At 42.7% G+C, this 21847-nt stretch overlaps 1 protein-coding gene across 1 annotated transcript in view; it reads right to left on the reverse strand.

Annotated features, from left to right (window-relative positions):
* Nucleotides 1–21847, reverse strand: part of pacrg (PARK2 co-regulated) — a gene marked incomplete at its 5' end in the record, with an annotated part of 122633 nt that overhangs the window by 81078 nt on the left and 19708 nt on the right. The gene's annotated exons all lie outside the window — the stretch shown is intronic.

Here is a 21847-nt window from a genome sequence, read left to right on the forward strand (position 1 = left end):
CTCACAGGAGTGTTCTGAGAGTTCCCCTGGGTGTCTGGCTGCTGCCGCTGATGGAACCAGCTGTGGCTCTTGGAGCTCAGAGTGACACTCTACAAAAATCCAGAAAGCAGTCCGTGTGGCTGCAGAATGACTAATATTTCTCTCACAGTTTTACTCTCATTTCATCCTGTCATGACTGTGACCTCACCACTTCAGCTTCACCTCTTATTCCCGGCTGTCTCCCACCTCTCTTTATTTCTTGGCACACTTTCATACGTTGAGTAAAAAAAAACCAGGTATTTCCCAGGAGAATTCGCCCACAACAAAATATTATTTTGTAAATGTGCAAGTAGTTCACCGTCTCAGGAGCAACAGGCTTGTTAAAGGTGTGTTTTCCAAACGGGGAAGAGAAATGATGCTGAACATAATGCAAAACACAAAAACAGAGGGTCATATAAAAGTAGTCATACATGTTTTATTATATGCCCATTGCATTACAATCCAGATTATTTTGCAAACAAAACCAGTGCCACTACAGACACCTGAGATATCCTAGTTTCGTCAAGTACCACTGACATTAGGAAATTACAAAAAGTACTGGACTCACTCTATAAAAAGTCAGCTTGATTTTTCCTCAAACTCCCTCTAAAAATAAGTTAACAATTGAGGACAACAGCCACTTGACTAAACATGAAAGGTTTCTGAGAGTTTACAGATAGCAGCAACCGTTTATCCACTCGTCGTGAGCTGCACATGCTAGAGTTTAACCTGTGGATTGACAGGTGGCTGTGGAACACTGACAAACATGTGAGAAGCCACTGATCGGCCCCGAGGCAAAGCCTTGGGGGTCTTTCCCCTGAGCCACAAACGGCCACACACATGCAGTACGCTCAATACAGCATCTCATAACTGACTTGGACCTGCTGCTCTCACCTACGGGGAGAACACAGCGCGATGAGGCAGAGCAGTCGTTTGCCCTCGGTGCCTCAGCACCAGACCAAAGCACCTTTCAAATGTCATTAGTCAGTGAAACGATCTAATACTGATAATCATATCAGCACTCGTGGATAAATCACAGCACATTTGACACTAAGAGCCCATTTTTCCATTCTGCACTGATGGATGTCAGGGATGGAGGCATGAAGTCAACCTGAGGAGCTGCTTCACACTTGGCTGAATTTGCTTATATCTGTGAACACGCATGCCAGTGTCACACTGAAACCTGCAAACTGTGGCTTCAAAACAAATGCAAATTTGAAAATTGAGGAGTGTTAATTGACTTTCTTCTTCACACAGGGGCAGAGAAGAGGTCATTTAGTCCAGAGATCAAGTTACTGAGTGAAGCAGAGACTCAAACCGACCGTTTTCTGTAGGAGACATAACAAACAGCTGTCACATGACTTGGTCTCGCTCAGTTATGGCCATGGTGTCAAGTGACTCGGGAGAAAAAAGAAAAAACGCCTGGCAAAGTCATTATATATCTGATGTTTATACGGCACTTAAATCCATCCAAGACCAACTCTCTTCCTTCCCCTTCACACCAAAACCACGTTAAAAGGCTTCATTAAAGCTCAAGGCAGAAGACTCAGTGTCACAGACAACTTTCCATGGCTTTCCTCAGGAAAAAAAACACAAGTGAAACAGAGGGAGATAAAGTCTGTCAAGGCCTTTAGATGAGATATAATACCACCGCCGCTGTGCTGTAAGTGATGGGCCTGGGCTAATGGGAGTCTGACCTGCAATGGAGCTCACTGGGAGCCATGCAAAGAGGAAGGAGGAGAGGAAACAGGACCAGAGGTGGGCAGGAAAGAAAAGACAGAGGGAGAGAGAGCAGGAGGAGCAAGATAAAGAGAGAGAGAGAGGCATGAGGGGAAGAATTGGCTTGAAAATTTCTGACAATGAAACGTCTCCAGTAATTGTTCCTGCAGTGATAAATGATGTCCCATTGTACAGTGGGTCTCCTTGTCCTTGGGAGTCAAAGAGATGAGAAGAGGGGAGGGGAGGAGGGAGGGAGGGAGGAGAGGGGAGGGGATAAGGAGATGGACTGGCAAAACAGCATTTAACTTGGCTGAGGCTGCGAGCATTCAACTTTCTGAAGGTGACGCTGTGTGTGTCTTTGTGTGTGTGGAAAAGGCTAGGGGTAAAAACTGTAACGGTTACGATAACGTTTATTCTATAAGGTAAAAGTTGGGGTTAGACACTTAGTTAAGTAGTCAGGGTTAAGTTAAGGTTGAGCAGGGATTTTGAATTCACTTGTTTAAGAGAAGATTAGGCAATGACTTGAGCTCGACGTGTGTGTGTGTGTGTGTGTGAAAGAGAGCATGGACGTGTCTGTGCAGCGCACACATGTCGAAGCATCATCATGGTGAAGTGAAGCAGCAGGCAGCACCGCTGTAAGTGGGGCTCCTGCCCTTGGGGATGAGGCTGACAGAATAAAAACACATCATAACGCCGCAGTAATATTCCCCTGACATAACGCTCAGAGCACTTTGTGCCCCAGAGACATTTCGCAGCAGCGTATTTACGACGCGGTGGCTTCGTAAGCAGGCGTTTTTTTAAAAAGGAAATGTCACATTTAAAATACATAATAATATTAATAAAACAATAATTACAACTTCAAAAAAATAATATGTATTGGGCATCTTTAAACATCTGTGCAGATTATAGCTTCTATAATGGATTTTAGTTCATACCAAATTCAAAATAGTATCTTTTGCTATGTTACAGCCAGCTACAAAATAAAAGCACGACATTGACTGTTTCGTATGTCATTAAGATGACATTTTAACAGCAAAACTCATATTAAGCCTCAGTCATAGCGTGCTCTAAAAAGTTAGTGAAGCTCTAAAATAAAACGTCTAAATCACTGGATTAAAAATAGAGAGAGACGCGTCTATAAAACCACGAGTGAGCCCTATATATTATGTTTACAATAGAGCAACTATTGCTACATAACTAACAAGGTCTGCATTGCACAGTAGACGCTGGACTGAAACGAATGTGGCTTTTATTTAGTTTACCTAATCATTAATCGTGTAATTAACTTTGGCTGGCATAATTAAAAAAATCAGTAGTAAAATCTCAAATCTATGAGCGCAATCAATTAAAAACAATAACAACTTAACTGCGGTACAATAATTTAAAAAAATCCCTTCCCCCTTATTTAAAGACTACAAGTTCACAGAAAGTTGTTGATCAATCATTTCACAGAATCTTTTATCTGAGTCCTGCTGCTGCCTTAAAAAGACTTAATGCATATTCATTTCACAAATGAACGCGCGACGCATTCAGACGCACACACACACACAGAGCCCACACCATGCACGCCTGTGTTTGGCTGATAAGCATATAGGTTAATTGGTGTTCACGCCATTCACGATTGCTTGGCATTTGTGTCGCGTTGCAAAAACAGAAGGCGAGAAAGTATAGCGATGGTTGAGATAGAGGTTCGGTGTTGGTCAAACGACGTTATAGAGAGTTCTGAGTGTTAGACGAGAAGCAGGAGGAGGAAGCTGGCGCTTGAAAAGGAAAAGGAATCATAAAGAAGCTGTTCATGTGAAGGCTAAAGGAGGAGGAGGAGGAGGAGGACACAGTGTAAATGCTAAAGAGAGAGCAGAGCCTGGAGTTACCGATGACACACATTAATCACTGGTGACCTCTCACTACACTGCATACAAAATATAAAAATATATATGATCCTCCCCCTGCTCTTATATCTTACCTACAGCTGTGACACAAACACGAGCCCAGGTGTCACAAATTCTCTTCTCCTCGCTCCACTTCCTGCTTTTTCTGAATTATCTCATGTACTTTCACCACGCAGCATCCCTCCTCCTGTGACCCCCCAACACACACACACACACACACCCTGTGGCCTTGAACACACTCATGCCAAGCACAGAGCAGGTGGCTGAAAGAAAAAGGTTATAGTCATTATACAGATTAAACCTGTAAATGCCCTGTCATTGGCATAATCGATGTGCCACTTCATTGCAGTGACTTATTGATCAATCTCCATCTCAGGGTCGCACACAGTGCATCATTATAGCTTCAGTAGTGTAGGAGGGTAGCCGTTACTACAGATGCACGCTCCTCACTGTACTGTATATGTGAGGCTACATGTCATCCATCTATGAAAAAGAAACAACTAATCCAGCAGCTCTCTCTCAAGGTGGAACTGTTGATGCACATGAGAATCAAAGTCAATGGTGGGTGTTTTGGATGCGATGAGTCAGCAGTGCGAGTATAATCCTCACTTCAATTTAAAAAGTCACCTGCACGCCTGTTTACAACATAATAATATAAGAGCCATCATTTCTTCATTATGCCTATTTTTGATGTTGCTATGCCCTTGAATCTGCATATGACTTTTTTTTTTTTCTTTTACTAATTACTTTAATACATACTGTATGCCAGGCCTGTGTGAGTCAGACTTTAATCAGTGGATTACATTCTTTTATTGCCCTGATATTCTGCCGTGGACAGATCTGCAGCTCACAGAGAAACAGTTTATGGAGGATGAAACAAACTGTGCTTTTTCTCCAGATTAAGAAAAACAGGAGCTGTTTCAGTTAGAGCTGAAACGATGAATCGATGAATCGATTATTAATCGATTACTAAATGAATCGCCAACTTTTTTGATAATCGATAATCGGTTTGAAGCTTTTTTCATGATTAAAACAAGATTTCTGATTGTTTTAGCTTCTTAAATGTGAATATTTTCTTAGTTTCTTTGCTCCACATAACAAAGAAATCATTAAAACTGAATCATTTCAGTTTGTGGACAAAACAAGATTTTCTAGAACATCATAATTTCCAGGTTTGACGAACACTGATCAACGTTTTTTAACATTTTATAGACCAAACGATTCAGCGATTAATCGAGAAAATAATCGACAGATTAATCGATTATGAAAATAGTCTTTAGTTGCAGCTCTAGTTTTAGTGCAAAGCTCAGAACAAGGTGCAGCATATGAAGGAGCACATACATGTAATCACAACATGCTTCCTCCAAAGGTAAGATGCCATTTTTCAGCCAGACAACTGCCAAACTCCTTCATGGTTCAGTTTAACACGGACTAAACGAGTCTGCCGTGACGTTTGGTTCACTTACAGAAGACTATAGTTTCTGTATTAAAATGTCAGATTTGTCTGTCATGTCTTGCCTAAGGTGGGAGCTGTCAGTCAGCTGTGTTATCGATGCAATGACTGACGACTGAAGGAGGTGATATCTGAGAGCTGGAATTGCAACATCGTGAAGCTTATTTTACCGTCAGGGGGAGAATTCTGCATCGTCAAGTGCTACGGTGTCATTAGCAAGCGCTTTAGTGATTTCCTGCTCCGCGGTGGCCTCAATGAACCTAAATAAGACTTCGCGTTTTTGCTCCGTTGCTGCCTTGTAGATCTGTGGTGCTATGCCGTCAGTGAAGCTATTACTGCTCACACAGAGCGACAGACCTTTCCAGCTGCTGCTGTGCACCGGTGGCATGCGATGCAGTTTGCTCTCAGATGAGTGCTTTCTTTCACACTCAGGGTTTGTGTACAGTCTGTGCTCTGAGAATGAAGTGCACGCACATGTGCACACAGCTCACCGTCAGCACTGACTGAATTAACGGTACGGGAAACGCGCGAGTGTATCATATCTGGCACACGGCTCTGTGTAAATCTACGTCCTTTAAAGCAAACAAAAGAACGCAGATCAATGGAAAAACAACAATCCAAGTCTCTTGATGAAGTAATTAAACTGATAAATATCTAAACATCTCTTATCTGCAGTTCCTTTCACTAATGCTGCTTTACATAATTTTATAAAAACTAACTCTCTATTAGAATGAATAAACATTGTTCTATTGCCTCAGGACACGACCGTGCAGCCTCTTCACTCAGAGAATGTGCTGAATGTGTTTAAATTGAAATAAAAAAAAATGCAATGCTCCTGAGTTGGGGGGGAACAGGATAACGGTGTTCATAAAGATATTAAATTATGGCTCCTAATTCCTTTCAAAGGGAGAATAAAAGGATGTTTATGTAAAAAGATCAACAGACATCACAACAGCTGTTCAATCTTATCGCAAACTGAACAACAGTGACTCTATTTCGCGTCGCTGAAAGCAGATACATTTGGCTCCTTTGAAAGGAAACGCTTTTCTTCGGGGAGGAGAGAAAAGCCGAGCAGCTGCCTCGCCTCACATGGCGCCCGCCTCTCCCAACCCACACCGAGAAGCGCGGCTACAAAGGACAACAATTTGTTATTACAAATAACACCAGCTCCACTTTTCTTCACATTCAGAGGGGGAAAGCGGCCACATCACCTACTGCTCTGCTGTGTCTGATGGGGGAGATACAAGTGCACTATATGTCATATTGTAAAAAAAAAACAATAATTGGTTCTGATAAATGCAGAGATGGAAATGTTTATCATGCTGTACTCACTTAGAAGAGTCTTTATTTGCCAGTTACGCAGATTTAAGGGTCAACTTGCACCAAAGCAGGTGTGTTTTCAAAGTGAATGGTTTTATGTAGCCTTTGGTTTACATCTTTCTATATATATATATAAATAATATATATATATATATATGGTGTGTGTGCATGTTGGCTCAGAGATCTATGGTAACAGAAGTTTATTGCTCCAGGCAAAAATGATGAGAATGTCTCACCTTTGCTCAAGGAACAAATCGTTCATGTTTCATGACGGCCAATCGTTTCCACATGACACACAGGCCATCCCAGAGGCTCGGTGCATCCGTCTGAACACCACAGGTCTACAAGGGCCCCACGTTACTGAGAAATGCGTCACTTGGTAAATGGTGAGCATTTGAAGACTATGAGCACTGTACTGCGGTATTTGCCACCAGGGTGACAGCGTATGAGTTTGAGGAGCCATTCTCCATCTTTCACCTTTCTTTTTCTCCTCCGTTCTTCAGTTACCGATGGAAACAGATGACTGGGAAATTGCAGACCTGTCTGACAAATGGCTGAATGGCACTGCTCCATGGGCTGCCCACCGGCAAACTGCTGCTGCTGCTGAAGGAAAAGGACGGGAACAAAACGCCTCCCGTTGCTCCAATTACCGAGCGCGCTCATCTCACAGAGGGACGCAGTCAAGTCAATGAGTGCAGGACGAGGGAAAACTGCAGCTCGAGAGAGAGAAAGGGCACATGATGACGGGGTCAAGGGTAAGATGACATCTCATTCCAATCAGCCATCACCTTTAATTTGTTATTTCACTCAAGTGGGAGGCGAACAGTGCAGTCAGGACATGGCTGCATAATTTAAACTGCTCAATGGAAATGTAGCATTAAACAAAAGTCTGTCATGGAAATGGCAAATGTTGGCCAATGATTTCCTGTCCAGTTATAGGACATGATATACTTGAGCTCCGCAAAAAGCATTTGGCTATTCAATATTAGCTTGAAGTACTCTGTAGGGTAAGTTTTAAAAATAAAAATCAGGGGTAAATCGGGGAGGGGTAGCCAGGGCTCTTTGTTAGATTTAAATGCTGCACTATGTTCTCTCTGACAGGCCGCTGATAATTTATGGCCTCAGCCATTACGGTTATTAGAAAACTCACTCAGGAAGACAAATGGCAGCCTGGCCGGTTGTTGGTCTTCCGTCAGGGCTGACAAGGGAGACGTGGCACTCACGGCTATTGATATTTTCCCACCTAAAGCCAAGTTCTGCCAGCTGTACTGCAATTCAAACCCCAACTTAATGGCGGTGACCTAAATCATGACCAGCCTTGGCATAGAACTTTTTAAAAAAGAGGACGAGCACTCTGGTTCTCACTGAGGTAACGGGACAGCTTATTTCGGGGAGGATCGGCCATTTTGAGAGCAATCTTCTAGACTGACAGATTAAAATGAATCTTACAATAAATAACTTCCATCACAAAGAACCATTAAGGAAAGAGCATTAGGAGAGTCAAATTGAAGCCATTCCTTCTGTTTGACTGAGAGTGTCAACAAAAGGAGGAGGAGGAGGAGAGCGAGGGGATTTGAGAGAAAGCACTGCTGTGTTTCTGCCGTGCTTTTTCAATTTCAACATTTCTGAGGCCTATGAGTCATATTTCACTCTGTGGCCCAGAAAGAATGACAAATGATTTCGGTTACTTTGCGGTAATTGAAAGTGAAAGGAGACATGTCTATAAGTGAGGGCTGTGGCCCCACAATAGCACACAAAATACAGTCATCCAAAAAAAAAATATATATATATATATATATGTATGTATATGTATATATGTATATATATGTGTATGTATATATATATACATATATATACATATATATATAAAACATAAAGATTAAAGCCTCACAGACACTGTTAATTAATTGCTTCCTATTACATGCTTACAAATGAGAAATATACCTGTGGTACAATTAAATAGTTCTTTCAACCCAGTCATGACATTAAAATAATAAACTGTGCTTCGTCTTGGCAGCTACATTTCTGAAGAACTGAGGATCGCAGAAATAATTAGGATTCTAATGTTGAATGCTGAAAAAAACTAGCAGAAACTAGCAAACAGTTTCCAAGATTTCTGTCTCTGGAGAGAAAACGTGTTGCACAAACAGATTGACACAAGGACAATGAGACTGGAGCACAGTTATGCAAGTGGGAAGGATTTATTTCTCTGTCTGTGTATTGACCAACATTGACCTCTCCTGGCTGTGCTCACTGGAGCAAAAACAAAGGTTGGCTGGGGTCAACGGATCTAAAGAATTCATATCTGTGATTTAGAAATTAGGTGGGTGAAAAACAACGCCATTTCAAAAGAGTCTAAAATGTAACTTCACCATAATATTTGACTTTAAAAAAAAGATATTAACCATGCATACAGTGTTTATGGGGTTTATATTGATGCTATTTGATAACAATTACTACTGTGAGAGGTTTCTGATCGATCATTATTAAAGGTCCCATATTATGCAAAATCACCTTTCTAATCATTTAAATCCTTATATTTGGGACTCTGGAGGTCCTACTAGTCACCAAAGTGTGAAAAAAGATGACTCACTCATGTTTTTGTGGTCCTCCTCAGTCTAAGTACAGGAGATAAAACACACGATGTTGACTTCCGCGCTCAATGGGACGTCACAATGCGCTAAATTCCTGGAATTGTTGCCTCACGGAGCTCCAATTTGTCCCTAAAACACGCGAGAGTGCTGGCGAGGGCAACGTTATCCGAAAACCCGAAGTCCGAGAAGAGTTCTATTCTTGGCTCCACAGTGCAGCACAGAGTTCTACACAAACTTCCAGCCTCAGAGGATTTATCTGTCCAGTGGATACATGTTATATATGACGGCAATGTGCCTGCTAGAGCCTGCAAATGATCACTTTTCCAAATGCTAACTGCTGTTAGCTCCCAGTGGCCTCTGTGACTGATGTCATTTCCTAACCCTTAAGTTTCGTTTAAAACATTTGGTGGACCTAAAGAGATACTACTAGACAGAGCGTTCTGAACAGGGCTGTTTTGGCAGGGTGATTGAACTGCTGTGGTGCTTCATCCTTATGTTATTTTGACCAAAGCATGTCACAGACATGTTCATTAGGACACCAGGGAACTAGTTTAACTTGGAGAAATAGGGAATAATATGTCCACTTTTATTTTTTTATAAATATTTTTTTTAGTACTTTTACAGATGTAAGGACTGTATGGGACTGATATCTGACAAAGAGATGGAGTCATCCTTTCTTACAAAACTTATATTTATACACCTCACAGTCAGTGAGTCAGAGCCATTTCCACTCCACTATTTGCTCTGTGATGGCACTAAAAAGATGTGGCAGACCCTTGAAACGACTGCACAAACACAATGGAGGTGAGTAGGCAGATGGTACACTGGGTGGGTTTGAAGAAGTGCTGCAGTTATTGTAAAGCCTGGTGCTCTTACCCTGACATGTATTCCAGAGAGGCCGTTGAATTGCTAATGGAATGTCATGTGAAGGGGATGCAGGATACACGAGGGTAATGGCGATGATGACACGGCGCTGATAGCTTCCACAACAGTGTAGTTGGTGGCATGTTTGTGCGTTTGTGGAGGTAAAGGCTAATATACAGCACAGAGGCTGCTTCTATTACCTCGTGTCAGGAAGCAGCAAAGCCAGCCGCATCGTAGCAGAAAAAAACGATGACATGTGGAACAGCACATGGACTGCAGCCCGTGACTTGTGGCTCATAACGAAAAAAGCTGATTTCATTCTGTCACAGGACTGGAGGTATAAGCCTACATATTGTGACGTGCGTTCTCCATATACTGAGCCTTTATTGGAGACATGTATTGGTTTAGTGAAGGCCAAGGTTCAGGGCAGCCGGGGGTTAACTGCCATTCACTGACGGCACCGATGAGAAAGTGATGTGTCTGCTGGGAGGTCACCGTGTGTCAGGACGACAGCTAACGCCGGCTCATTGAGAAGCCGGCACGCTCCATTTAACTTCACAAGGCGTTCACATCCTGAATCCCACACACACACACACACACACACATATACACACATATACACCCAAGTCTTCTTGCCTTGGCTCTCATAGCTTTAAGAAGCCACAGTCACTGGGTTTCATTAGGGTAATTGAGACAGGTCCTCCTGAGACTAAAGAGCTGCTGAATTGTTACCCACTCACATTTAAAAGACCACTTAATCAAGCTCTTATGTGTCAATGTTTAATTCCCCCCCCCCCTTTTCTCCTCATCATCCCCCCAATTTTTATTGTCATACTTTCCTTTCATTGCATTTCTTTAAGTTAAATGGGAAAGCGTCTATATGCCGCTAATTGGCAGCAAAGTAATAAAGAATCCCCTGATGCTGGGAAAGCTTCTGGTCCATGGACGTGTGAATTGGTGACAGCAAAGGGGGAGGGGGGAACGCTGATTTGTGGATGTTTGGTAGAAGAAGGGAGGGAGGGGTGGGTAGAGAGAGATTGAGTGAGGGAGGAGAAGGAAATGCACCACCTCAGCGATTCTGGGGGCCCAGCTGCTCTGAGCTGACAAAGACACCCAGAATGTGGCCAGAGGTTGTCTCAGCGAAGCGAGGTGAGCCAGAGCAGCCATCACGGAAACAAGTCCGATTTTAGCAAGAGTGGTCGGGTTAAACCCAAGATGAAGTTACGACAACACGCCCCGCTCGCCGCTTTTATGCCTCATCTATCACGGCCCAAATGACTAAATCTTCCTCTTAATGCTGACACATGCTGCTGGAGGACGGATGGATGTCTCTGCAGACTTTATAAAAGCCCGTAGCCCAAGTAGATGAGGGAAAAACCTTAAAGGTGGTGTTTATCTGCTCTCGTGAAACAGGCCAGCAATGACAACACACAGCGTGTTAAACAAACGACCGACCACAAAATAGAGAAAAGGCGGTGGGGTATAAGTGTCACCTAAGAGACCTCTCTCTTTAATCATGCCCCATTATTTTCTGTATTCCTGTCTCTCTCACTTTGACTCAAACACGCACAATAAATAGAATCTCTTTTTTGTACTAACAGTCTTTTTTCACTCCATTTTTCTTATATTCCCCCCCCCACACACACACACACACACACATATATACCTTCCTCGCCTCTTATCAGTGACAGGCTGGTAACAGAGGTGAGATAAGGAAACAGCAAAGCCAATAGAAGGTGTGTTGGTCGAACACCCAGGCAGATTAGTCATCGACACGTTTGTCAGTTAACAATGGAGGAAAAAGAAGAAAAAAAACGCTGCCGCTCAAACTGGTGAACGGGAACAGAAACAATGAGATGAATTTTCACCCTTATGACGCGTTTTTTATGGACCTGCCGACATTAACAGCGAGTACAGTTCATCCCCTGAGGTGTGGCAGGACAGATTACTAAAGTGGAGCTGCTACTGCATGCTTTAATCAGCTGCTGTCACTCACTCAGACAGACAGACACACACACGTATACACAAATAAATACAGACTCAAATGCACAAGGACTGATCCATCACTCCTACGCCTGCAAACGCTTGTGTGTGTGTGTGTGTGTGTGTGTGTGTGTGTGTGTGTGTGTGTGTGTGTGTGTGTGTGTGTGTGTGTGTGTGTGTGTGTGTGTGTGTGTGTGTGTGTGTGTGTGTGTGTGTGTGTGTGTGTGTGTGTGTGCCAACTGTTTTTGTTTATTTCTACATAAATATCAGATTCTACCTCTTACAAATTCAAACTCAATCAGACTCTGGTGTAACTTATGAATTTATAACGACGGCACACGCTGCGCGATTCAATCCGCACAAGGATTTTCAGGTTAACTATTATTTACAACTTTTCTTCCTCTGCAAAAAATAGTACTATTGTGAGATTTTTTTTAATTTCTGGTGTTTCTGTGACAAACTGTCCAAACTGTTCTGCACTCATTATGAATTCATATACTTCGGTATTACATTGGGACTGTGTTGGGTTATCGTTGTTCTGTTCTGCCGCGTCTGTTCAAACAATCCTGCCAAATTAAAAACATTTCACTCTCTTCTTCAGTTTGGTTAGTTATGATGATTTCTGTATTTTTGTTGTTTTTTAATTAATAAATGCATTTTCCATCATAAATGTTTATGCCGTATCAAAACGAAGACTTTCATTTTGAAATGAAGTGAAATACCCATCATAAATACGATTTCTTTCTAAGTCTTTTTCCTCAAAAAGTTCCATTTGTCTGCCCCCAGGTCATTTGACGTTGAGACTCCTGATTTTGGACGCGTTTCACAGAGAACTCACACAATAATTACTGTTATATTGTCATGGATGACACTATCGACTGCTCACTGCGCTCCGATGCTGTCTGTTTTTCCCCTTTCGGCAATGTCATGTGTAATAGTGATAATTAAAACAGTTCTTTTTAACCTATCTTAGCTTCGTATCATACATTCTTTGTTGTATGCACACACGTCAATGGATCCATTCACATTACAACAAGGGTCAGTATCTGTCATGACAGCATGAACTCATCCCACACTATTTTATTTAATTTTGAGCCCACACACGTGAAGCAGCAGCATGCGTCAAGAGAGAGACGGAGGACAGCAGCCACGATGCTCAACGACACACACAACTGTATATTGTTTTTTAACCTGCCACCAATAATAATAATAAAGTAAATATATATAAAAGCAATGAATCCCTGAGAGAAGCAGTGACATAAACATGAATGGGGAGATCTTAATTGGGTCATCTGCTCCGAGCAGAGCTGGTTCTCCCAGAACACTCGTTCTGAACAGCACTATAGGCGTTTAATGTGTTCCAGCCAATAACCTATGGTGCGTGTTTACTGTACTTTGGTGACAGCAGATTAACATTTTTACTATCCTGTTAGCTTTTGTGTTTCCTGACAGCGGACATTTTCCAATTTGTGTACGAGCGAAATTACTCACACGTAATTACGAACGCAGCGAGGCTAAATCAGCTTTTTCATCATAGGCGATGACAGAGATGCCCTGCTGTAATCGTCATGCTGTCACATGTGAGGGGGACTGACATACACACAGATGGATGAGAGACATTTCTAATTAAATAAGTGGTAAAGAATACATTTGAATGATACTGACGTACTATTCCACACAGGAAAATAAAGTAGAAATAATGATGTATTATTTGATTTCCAGTGCATACCTGACCTAAAAAAGGTATGGATTAATGCGAATGCTTCATTAACAACAGCACAGGTACACATCATACATCTTGATTTTTCAGCTGGACTTCAATGGCCTCTCCTCCCTAACAGCCCACCAGAGACAAACACTTGCAAGTGTATTCTAGTCAGCCACCTGCCACTTTAAATGGTGCTTCAATCAAATGAATGGCTGCGAGTCCTCGCCTTTAAAATGTTCCCATTTAGAATTATTGCTGCCGGGAGTGAGAGTGACGACTAGAAAGGAGAAGTGTACCATTCAAGCATTCCCTATACGAGCTAAATATGACTCAATATTCACATTATATTCTAGAGCGTGGCCTTTACATTGCACCGCTGACGTGGCGACGGCGTCCTTCGGGTCACAAAGTTTTTGTTTTCCCTCTCCCGACCGGCTCAATTAACTATTGATCAGATTTGCGGAACCGAATGTAAATAATTAACAGACGCGAAGATAGCATCTGCGGCTCTGCAAAGCGCTTCAATAAAAAGAGGCCCCTGTGTCTGATCAATAGGGCGTGGACGGTGTGCACGGCAGCAGCAGCAGCAGGAGCAGCAGCCATGTTCAGGACCTCTGCAAAGTTTATCAGACCGATCGCAGCTGTGTCAGCGAAGAAGACCACAGCACTGATCGAGCATTAGTTGAGGTATTTGATGTTGAGATATCAATGAATATAAGTGAACTTATTATTGTTGAGAAACTGATGTGTAATTGGGAGTTTTTTTATACTCTGCTCCAATGAAACTCTATCATCCTATAACCAGCTGAAGTAAAGACATAAAACATTGAAAAGTGAAGCACACAGATCTGTATTGATTCTGCTGAAGGGAATTGAGAGAAGGCATCTACGGTACCCTTTTTGAACGCAAGTTCCACCACTGATCTACATCAAGGGCACTGACGTTCACCTCTATCTACAACTACCTGCAGCGGACATACTGTTTGCATATATGTGCGGGGGGGGGGGGGGTTGGGGCGGAGAGAAACTGATCACTCTGTACAGCCATAAGCCGCCGCATTATTCCAAGGTACTTTGTACAGTGCATTAATCACCGAAACCCTTGAGCGCTTCCACGGATCCAAATATTCCGACCTTGAGGTTACAAGAAAGACATTAGTCCTGATCCATTCAAAGTATTGGAGACGGAGTGGAGCAGAGGGAGTGGGGGGGGGGCAGAAAAAGCTTTCAAGGTAATGAAATTCTGCCATAATTTAAAGGAAAAGACTTGTGGGGACAAGCCAGTGCCTGAGTGAAAAAAAGAAGATTAAATTGGATTTTTTTTTTTTTTTTTTTCATTTTCCCCTTTATTTTAAATTAGGCTTAAGTGCTTGTGGGGGTGGTTTTTCTTTCTCTCTTTCTTTTTTTTTCTTTGCCGTACAAAAAGCATGATAACAGCATTAACGTCCAGAATGAATCAAATCATTTCCAAACCAATTAACCTTTGACAAAACGGATGAGTGGACAGGAATGTGAACGGAGAGAGAAAGAGAGGTGGGTGTGGTGGTGAAGTGGGCACCGGGTGAGCAGAGACTGGGGGGGGGCTCTGACCATCGGGGAATGTTACATGTGGGGTTACACAGGAAGTCAGACACATGATGGTTAACATGGAGCAGAGGCCTTAGAGGATGATTTGATCCATATCCAGACACCAGGTCACAGTTGCTCACAAGAAAAGAGTCTTTTAAGAGAGTTTGAAGAAGCGACGACGGCGTAAAGCAGAGTATGCACAGAGGACACTCGTCCTCACCGCCTCCTCGTCCTCCTCTTTATGTCCGTCCTGACTGATAGTAGAAGGTGTCTGCAGTTAACCCCACTTATTCCCTCTCTTTCTCTGCCTGTGTTTCTGCTCCCTCCCTCATTGGCTCACACACAGCTGCAGCTGCTCCATTAAGTTAATTAAAGGCTCCATTTTGAGCTGGAGCCCGCCAGCAAATACGAGTGCCAATCAATAGATCTCTGGCTTATTTTGTGTGTGTGTGTGTGAGGGAGGGGGGGGTGACAGCATTGGTGTTGCATTCAGGGACATGATTTGTAGCCTTGGCTGATAAGCCGTGTCCCTCTCCGTCTTGTCCTCTGTCTCTGTCTAATTTGGTAGCCACCCTCTCTCACCGCTGTGATGTCATCGATCACTTTACTTTACTTTCTTTTCCCCTTGGAATTTACGATTCCTCCAAACTCCCCCCCCCCCTCCCACTGCCAGGAGTCACAGCGCTGTGTTTCTCCATGAGAGTGCGTGTGCATTTGTGTCCAGGGAACCCAGCTGTGCTGAGATGCAGCTGTGGGAATAGAGGAGGAGGAGGAGGTAACAGTGGGACAGGAAGAGAGGGTCTCACAACGTGAGGCTGCGCCGCGTTCCCAACATCACCGCCCTGAATAAGGGGCTCATTTTTCATGTCTGCAGTCATGTCTGAAACTGTCAATACAAGCTGTGACACGCTGCCTCGAGGAGGAGATGATCACAGGAAGTGGCTGGTGGCCTGTCACAGAACGCGCGACAGCATCAGCGACTAAAGAGAACCACGCAGAATCTGCATCATAAACAAAAGATAAAAAAATGCTTTGATATTGATTCGAATTGTAGTTTCTTCAGTGATTCCCCTCACCATTTTCTCCAAAAATCCATTTTTGCTATTGCCTCACACTGAAGTATTATGGGAAGGCCCACTGGCTAAACAACCATCATCAGTTTCATGTAGCGTTCGTCTGCTATGAATAATGACTGAGGGCGGCAGGCGGTGCAGCAGTTCAGGCTCCGCAGACATGAGCTCTCGCTGCTGGATGCTTCAGTTTCAACAGTCGCTTCATTCCTGCAGTCACACCAGCAGCATGGCAGCGGTGCAGCTCATCAGGCTTCCTCCCAGCAGTCGCCCAACAATTCTCTCCCCCCAGGGAGGAAGCAGCCCACACCAGCCTCGATGGTAAGCCAGCGTTGTTTGTTGAAGGCCTTTTTCTTCATCCTCCTCCTCCTCCTCGGTTTCATCTCTCATTTTCGTTGAAAAACCCTGCCACTTTTTCCCCACTTCTCTAATCTAAACTCCCTCTTTTTCCTCTTTCCTCTCCTCTCAGGGGACTTGTTCATATTCTCTCCTCTTATTGTGTTTCATCTTTTTTCCTTATGACACAGAACTCTCCCCCCAGAGTATCCAGCTCTCAGCCAGGGAGCCGGAGAGAACGCATGGTTAACCCCGCTTTATTCTGTCTATTCAAAGGTTCCCCCGACAAAGCTCTAGTGCTCACAGGAGATAAGAAATCATTCACAGAGAGGAGGAGAGGAGAAGGTAGGGGTATGCATTTAGCAGAAGTAGAAGAGAAGGTCATTTTCTGCACGAGTGTGGCATTCGAGAGGAACAGTGCATTCCTCAGCAGTTGTGTTGCACACTGTGAAGCTCACACAACAACAGAATAGCTCACTTTCTGTGGCATTGATGAAGTGAAGAAGCTGTGGTGAAAGGCCTGGTTATTGTAACTCACAATAAAAATGATACAAAATCACTGAGTTTTCCCTTTTCTTAAGAGATAATATTAGCATAAACTGTCACAGTGAGCTCCTGTCCGTCAAAAACGCTGTGTTTACAAATTAAATTTAGAAACAAGAAAATAATGCAGACCCTATATACTGCACGATAATGTACTCAAAGTCAAATGGTGAAGCGATGCCATGTAATGCAGTTGTCAAAAGAAGGCTTAATCAACAATAAAGTATGGTTTGGAGGTGTGGGAGAGAGAGAGATGAGGTCATTGCAGAAGCAGCGATGAATCCCTCTTGTGCTCTTGCTCTCGGTATAATCCTCAGTATCTTTCACTTTCTCATATCAAGCGCACACTGACACTGTGTTTCTCGAGCACACGCTCCCTCCCTCATCCTCGGTCACTCTAACCACCTCATTTCTCCAGCTCTCCCTCTAACTCTCGCTCTGTGCGTAATTCAATCATCCCAAGGAGATGGATATCCGTCCCCCAGGATCGCTTACGCTCTCCATTTCCTAAAGCGCTTGATCAGATTAATTGATTGTCCCCCCCCCTCCTCCTCCTCCTCCTCATCTCTGAGGCTGGGGCAGTGGTGGAAGAGTTGGCAGAAATCTGGTTTGCATTGATATTTTTATGAAATGGCTTTTCCTTCTGCCCCCAGACAGACCCCCATAAAAGGACAAAGGGGAATAGATAAAGTACATGATGGAGGGGCGGGGGGGGTCGGGGGGGTCGTGGGTGACACATGGAGAGGAGGAGGCCTCCAGAAACAGACAGGCAGGATTTATAAAGAGGACAAAACAACAACAACCTGCAGCGTATGGGACGCACGGAGCTGAGCAGCAGATCAAGAGTGGAGATAAAGCAGAACCAAGGCAATCAATGCAATAAAACAAACAAGGCTGTTTAGGGAGTGTTGTATATGTGTGTGTGTGTGTGTGTGTGTGTTACTATGTACCATGGTGCTTGGCTCCGAGTCTGCAGAGCACAGCACAGAGAGCAGAGATGGGAGAGTCAGAACCAAGCCCCACGGGGAACACAGGGAGACCTCGACTCATACATTATAACTGAGAGCCAAGCGGCTGCCATGTCTCCTGATTGCTGAGTCCCTGTGGAGCTCTCTCTCTCTCTCTCCCTCCCTCCCTCCCTCTCTCTCTCTCTCTGGCATCGGGGGAGCGTTGTAGATTTCACCAGAGTTGCACGCCTTTGGCTTCTACGATGTGGCAGAGGCCCAGTTCACACACACACACACACACAGAAGTACACACCGAGGACAGGAACTCACTCGTCTTTTTTTTCCCCCTTATCTGTCTGCCGCACATGTTCCCCACACATGTAAAGCTTTTACCTGAGCGCACCATTACAGCGGAGGCTTTTACCTCTGGAGAGCCAAATTACCTTTCAGATATAACCCTCCCCTTTTTCTAACTTGCCCTTGACATTTAGTTCACTTGCATTTCCTCCCTCTCTCTCTCTCTCTCTCTCTCTCTCTCTCTCTCTCTCTCTCTCTCTCTCTCTCTCTCTCTCTCTCTCTCTCTCTCTCTCTCTCTCTCTCTCTCTCTCTATCTATCTATCTATCTATATATATATATATATATATATATATATATATATATATATATATATATATATATATATATATATATATATACAAGCGATAGAACCACACACGCACATGAACACCTATATGCAATATTATGATATTATCATTGATCTAAATGTCTACCTGGTTAATCAATTAATAAAAATCTGCTGAAAAACAAATTTTTGCAAAGACTGAACAAACAAGCCGATTCGCCTCTGCCCGCCCAGCGTGAAACAGTGCAGAGCTTTACTTATTGAGGGATTTCTTAATGAAAGCCAAATCCAAGCCAAAGCCACTGAGACATTTCAGGAGTTAATGGGCCCGCGCCAAAATTACAGTATCTTACAGTGCACAAGTAGCAATAAAGGGGATGTAAAAACAAACAGAAAAGAAATCTAATTCATTTGGCTTTGTTTCTGCTGGAGATCGACAACAAGCTGGAGTCGAATCTGTGTCATCAAAGAGGTGAAGCTCACTGAACCTGGAACCTCAGACAATTTCCACTGGCAAAAAAAAAGAAATAAGTTTTTTGTTATTAATTATAATTGTGTTATTGTTATTATAAAGGGGTACTTGAATGTCTGATCCCATTTTTACTTTGATTGATCACAAGAGAGAATTCAGTTGATTATTAAGTAGCAAAGAGACTCACACACACACACAGTCTGAGCTTGTAAGAATAATTCAATAATATCCTTTTTTTCTTCATCAGGTAAAACAAACAAACTGTTAAGTTTAAAGCATGAAATAGTTGTAGCTGATGCAAACAGCAGAGATGAGAGGAGAATACATTTAAGTATCCTCTACTAAAATAATCCTGATATCAAGATGATATTAATGATATAATCATTCCCTCAGTATGGGAGTATTAACTGTGATGCTGTGTGAACAGAGGGGAAATGTTAATGACAGCAGCAGAGGAATCATCAGGTGCACAAAAACACGTGCTGCTGCTCCCTGCTGCTCGGAGGAGGAATGACCATCAGACTGGAGAGAGGGAGAGAGGAACTCCTTCCTATAAGTGCACCTGTGCAGAGGAGACGCTGATATTGATTGAGTCAGAGCTTGTTTTGGTTGAATATGGAGCCTGTTTGTCTATTTCAGGTCTATTTTTGAGAGGTGTGACACACACACAGATGTTTGCTTGCTGTGCAAAGTAACTTTGAGGGAGGGAGGCTAAATAATCAATGGCCGCAATCAACGTGATACACACACATGTGAGCAGAACGGCTGTGTATGTTCGAGTATTCAGCTCACACAACTACATCTAAACACCATTTATTTTTTCTTTCCGAAAGAGGCGCTCTCTCTCTCTATTTTTCTTCTTTTTTTTTACTGTCTCCAGACTTTTTATTTGCCAGAAGGCTGAGATCTCAGACTGGGATTGATCCTGAGCTGCCCTCTTGAACCTCTGCCCACAGGGCAGCTCAGTATAAACACACAGCAAAACCCTCTCCGCTTACTCCAATCATGGCTGCACTCGCTCTTATACTGCGTTTACAGCTACACCACACAGACCTCCACCTGCAACCTTTACAACAAGCTATATACGGATGAAAACTATAGAAATACGCAGTTAAAATAACGGGTTAATCGATTACTAAGTTAAGTAGCAACTATTTTGATAAACAAGAAAACAATCCACGGATTAATTCGTGATGAAGTAGCAGCTTTGTGACTGAAAACACAGCAAAGATACTGGTTCACAGTCAAAGTGCAAATCCAAAGAGTCACAGCTGACTGAAGCAATAAACTCCAGGAATTTAAAAATGACGAGTGTGTGTTTAAGTATTGGGGGGAAAAATCAATAAGCATAACAGCCTCAGTGGATATGACAGCAACAATTTCATACAACAGATCCCATTTGCTGAGAGCTTTTTCATGGGCAGAGCACAAAAGAAATCCATTATTTTTCGCAAAACGCAAAGATTCATTTGAACATTTGACATAAATAATTCATGCAAAGAGAGAGACGCTTTTGCAGTGTTTTCACCTGGAGACAGACAGCTAACTACCGAGAACGCTAGCGCTCCTCCTCCTCCTCCTCCTCCTCCTCTCTTTTCAAGTAGGCAAAGGCAAAGAAATGGAACATCATTTGTTTTATTCATTTATCATTGCTTACTATGAATAAATGTCATTAAGAGTGGTTGCTGCATGGCAGTTGCATTATTAAATAGCTGGCAGCATAGTAGTGGAAGCTTAAATAAAGCAATATGGTGATTAGAGCGATGTATCCTTCCCACACACTATGTGCCAATCAGGGGCCTAATGATAGTGTGGAGGCTCACACGGTGAATCATACGCATGATAGACACGAGGGTTGGCTTTTAAACGCTTTTAAACTGAGGCAATGTGAAGAATAAGTACACATATTATAATATGCATCATAATACATATTCATACAGTATGTATGTGTATTTATTCACAACAAAACTGAGCTATTGCACAGTATTTACTTCTTTAACTCGCAGCCATTAATTGGCAAAAGAATCCAATTTTAAAGTCCAGAATTTTTCTGGACTTTAAAATGTTTTGGCGAAAAAAAAAAAGAACTATGTTTCTCTTGAATCTTTTAAGTCAGTGCAAATTAAAAATGAATAAAGCTGCATCACATCAAGGAACCTGTGGTACAGTTCTGTGCAAGGAAAGGAATATGTTTCATGTTTCTGTCGGACAGCTAGTGGAAGCCAAGTTCAAGTTTCTAACCAACGATAGATCAGACACATTGGATCGACAGCGCTTTTCTCAGCATAAAGGTGTTCTTTCTTATACTGCATGTATGAAATCGATCGTTACAATGGCTTCCACCCAGGTACAAGCATACCTTTAAAAGGTTTGAAAGAAATGTGACATAGCACTCGTTTATTGATGAACAAAACAAGCCCATTATTAAAGGTGCATTATGTAATAAATCTAAAGCAACTGGCCATAAAATCCTCCTAATATGTCACAGAGACTCAGGAATAATGTTCATATAACAAACTGAATAGTATAACAGTAAGTATAACAAACTTACCAACAACAACAGTACAGCCAAAATATTTGCATTAAAGAAAATATTTTGCAGACTGCAAATCATGTTTATGTTTTGAAATCATGTTTTGGCATGTGGCGCCACCTACCGCCGTCTACCAATCATTGCAGTCAGTAGAGTCTCAGCTGCCAGGCAACCACGGGTTGCCAGTTACGTCAGAAAACGAAACC

The sequence above is a fragment of the Microchirus variegatus genome (genome assembly GCF_963457635.1).
Source record: "Microchirus variegatus genome assembly, chromosome: 2".
NCBI lineage: Eukaryota > Metazoa > Chordata > Actinopteri > Pleuronectiformes > Soleidae > Microchirus > Microchirus variegatus.